Source organism: Mastomys coucha, unplaced genomic scaffold (assembly GCF_008632895.1).
Source record: "Mastomys coucha isolate ucsf_1 unplaced genomic scaffold, UCSF_Mcou_1 pScaffold7, whole genome shotgun sequence".
NCBI lineage: Eukaryota > Metazoa > Chordata > Mammalia > Rodentia > Muridae > Mastomys > Mastomys coucha.
In genome coordinates, this window is record NW_022196913.1 from 44,187,912 (window position 1) to 44,191,376 (window position 3,465).

Consider the following 3,465-nt stretch of genomic DNA (forward strand, 5'->3'; position numbering starts at 1 on the left):
GTGTGTGTGTGTGTGTGTGTGTGTGTGTGTGTGTGTGTGTGTGTGTGCGTGTAAGGGATTCTTCTTTTTCTTCCCGTTTCACAAGGTTTCCTCTTTGAGAATTTTATCTCCTTTAGAAGTAACATGGGATCCTTAGGAAGTAAGGTTGATTCTAGTTCTTTGTATTCAAGAGCACAACTTTCTTGAAGTCCATGAGAAATATGATTCAAGACCCTAGAAGATGCCTGAAGCATAAACAATTAATTAAATTGCTGGTGTCACTATTTTTAAACTTTGGGATTTTATTATTTAATTGAGCAAGATAGCTTGAGTAGAGGCATTTCAATGCTGTGACATTCAATCTGCTAATCTAAATGATTCATGTGTGGGTTTCAGCATTGAAACACTGAATAAAGGTTTGAGTATCAGACCAAGAGAGACAGAGAGAAAAGTATCAACTGTCACAAGTCATATGGTGCAGAGGTTCAATTCATGAATTATTTCTAGAACATTCTACTTAGTATCTTTGAACTATACTTGATAGTAGGTAACTGAAGCTGATGGAATCATAGAATATGATGAAGTCATAAATCAGGGAGGACAGGACAGAAAGAACAAATGGATGAGTAACAATTTCAATCCTGTAAACAACTGCAGTTATAACTTAGGAAGAAAAATCCCATTGGTCAAAAGAGAGGTCATCATCAGCATGTGTTACATAGCTATGGTGAATTCACCAGCACAAGAACTAGAGCTAACAGTCCTTCGCTCACCAGGAACTGGGTGCTTACTGTGTGTGCCAGCAATCTCCTTTCCAAACTTCATTCATATGACCTTGGGCCCTTAAAGGGTGACCTTAATTTCTGGTTATCATTGCCTCTGGTACATACAAATTTAAATCTAATCAGAATGTATCCATATTTCACAGAAACTTTGGTTGTATTTCACTTTCATTTCATGCAGAGCCTTCATCCCACGTTTTCTTAATTTGTATCTCTCCCCCTATGCAGCTGGGACTCAACCAAGATATCAATAGGCATCTCTTGGCTATGTAAGCTTTTAGCACTGCTTGGCATGCACATCAAATTTAATATATAGTTGTTGGAAAAAACGGCTGTACATAGTCACTCTTGCCTTCTCACTGGTTTTGAAGTATTAATATTTTTATGCACCAAGATGAAAGAAATAAAAATGAGAAGGTAGAAACTATGTTACTACAGTTATGATTTTATTAAAATGCACTGTTTACTTAAAACACTAAAAAGAAATATCAAAAACAAACAAACAAAAACCAAGAAAGAAAAAAAACACTAATGTTAATAATGTTAATTAAAAATAACATTTCTAGAGCAAAGAAAAATATTATGCTGGATATATGAAATTTATAATAGTGAGGAAAATAAAAGGTATGGCTGTTATGTTTCATAGGAGTCTCACAACTGCCGAGTTTAGGTTGGGGACTTGAGGGTTGGTTAAAAAAAAAAAGTCCATGTTCTCCTCCCCCTATAAATTATCAAGCACTTTCATTAAAATAAGCACTCTGGGGCTGGAGACTGGGTTAAGAACAGCAATACTCTTCCAGAGAACCTGAGTTCTGTTATCAGCACCCATAGTGGGAAGGTCACAACCTCCTGTAACTCCAGCTCCGAGGGATAAAAGGATTTTACATGCATGTGCACACATGCACAACTTTAAATAATGAAGAATGGTATAACCACCCAGCCCATTTATTACTAGTCCCCAGGAGTTGTATATCGTTTGTGTATGTATGTGTGGGTGGGTGGGTGGGTGTGGATGTGTGAGAGAGAGAGAGACAGAGAGACAGAGAAAGAGATGTGTATTTCTTTTTGTTTTTTCCATTTCAAATGTGATCCCCTTTCCCAGTTTCCCTCCCTCCCGGAAATACCCTCTTACATCCTCCCTCCCACTGCTTCTGTGAGGGTGTTCCTCCACCTACCCACCTACCCCATCTCCCCGTCATTGATTCTCCTACACTGGGGCATCTATGGAGCCATAGTAGGACCAACGACCTCTCCTCCCATTGATGCATGACAAGGCCATTGTCTGGTACATATGCAGCTGGAGCCATGTGTACTCCTTTGTTGATGGCTTAGTCCCTGGTAGTTCTGGGGGGGTCTGGTTGGTTGATATTGTTGTTCTTCTTGTGGGGTTCCAAACCACTTCAACTCCTTCAGTCCCTTTCTCTGACTCCTCTATTGGGGACCCCACGCTCAGTCCAATGGTGGTTGGCTGCTGTGAAAAACCAAGATGTGTATTTCTTTAATCCTATTCATGATAGTAATTCACATGTCCTCAGAATCCCTTCTACTTTCCAATCTTCAAAAAAGCAGTGCACTCCTTCCCTGCCTTTGAAGAGCTTTCTGTGACATTGCTCAGTTATAATTATGTCATGTTGTATTGTACCATATCATCTTGTGCTGCATGGTACCAATCTGGGACTTGGCTGATGAGGTGAATTATTTCCCTTGTTCAATTAGTTTGAAATTTCTAATCCAAGATTAGTTAATTAATCTTTGCTGACTTTCACTCTAATCACAACTGTACCCTAAGAATCAAGATATCATATAATCAGCAGCAGGCCTATAATGCTGCTCAGTCCTCATCCACAGAAGGCAATTTAGCAAACCTATAGTTTGCATGGTTATTTATGAATTTTCTACTCTAAATTAATAGACTCAGCAGCATGACCAACTATTAAATTCATGTTATTATTAAATCAAAATTTTCTTTCAATCTTTGCAAAAAGTTGTTTTATTTTTAGATTTACTTTTGATGCTTTGAGACAGGGACTCGCTGTATAGTACTGGCTAGCTTGGAACTCCATAGTCCAGACCAACTGACATAAAGTTTACATTGCTCCTCCCGCCCCACCTTCCCAAGAGCTGGAATAACAGGCATGCACTAATATTAATACGTCATGCCGTTATCCTTGGTTCACTCTCCTTAATTCATCATTTTTTATTACTTAATTTTAGGACTTATTTGTTGTATGTGTGTAAGTATTTTCGTTGCATGCATGCATATGCACCGCATGCAAGGCAATGCTTGTGGAGGACACGGGAGGGCATCAGACGCCCTGGAACTGATGGTTCTATGCAGATGGTTATGAGGCACCCACAGTAGTGGTAGGAATTGAACTTAGATCTCTAAGAGCAGTGAGTGCTCTCGATGTCTGACTCATTTTTTTCAGCCCCCAACCCCCTTTTAAAATTATTTTTATAATTACCATTGGCTTTCAAAAGGATTCCAATTCATGATAAGCAGAACAACTATAGCATAACAGCATGTTGTTTTTAAAAGATCATGAATGGTTCATTTACTTAAATTTTTTTTTTGAAATGTGCAGTAAGTCAAATATATTTCAATCATCCTTTTTTCATAAGGGAATCAATTCACTATTTTTTATATGTTGTTAAAAAGAACTTTAATTTTGTATAATTGTAGAAATGACTTTTTTTGCCTTAC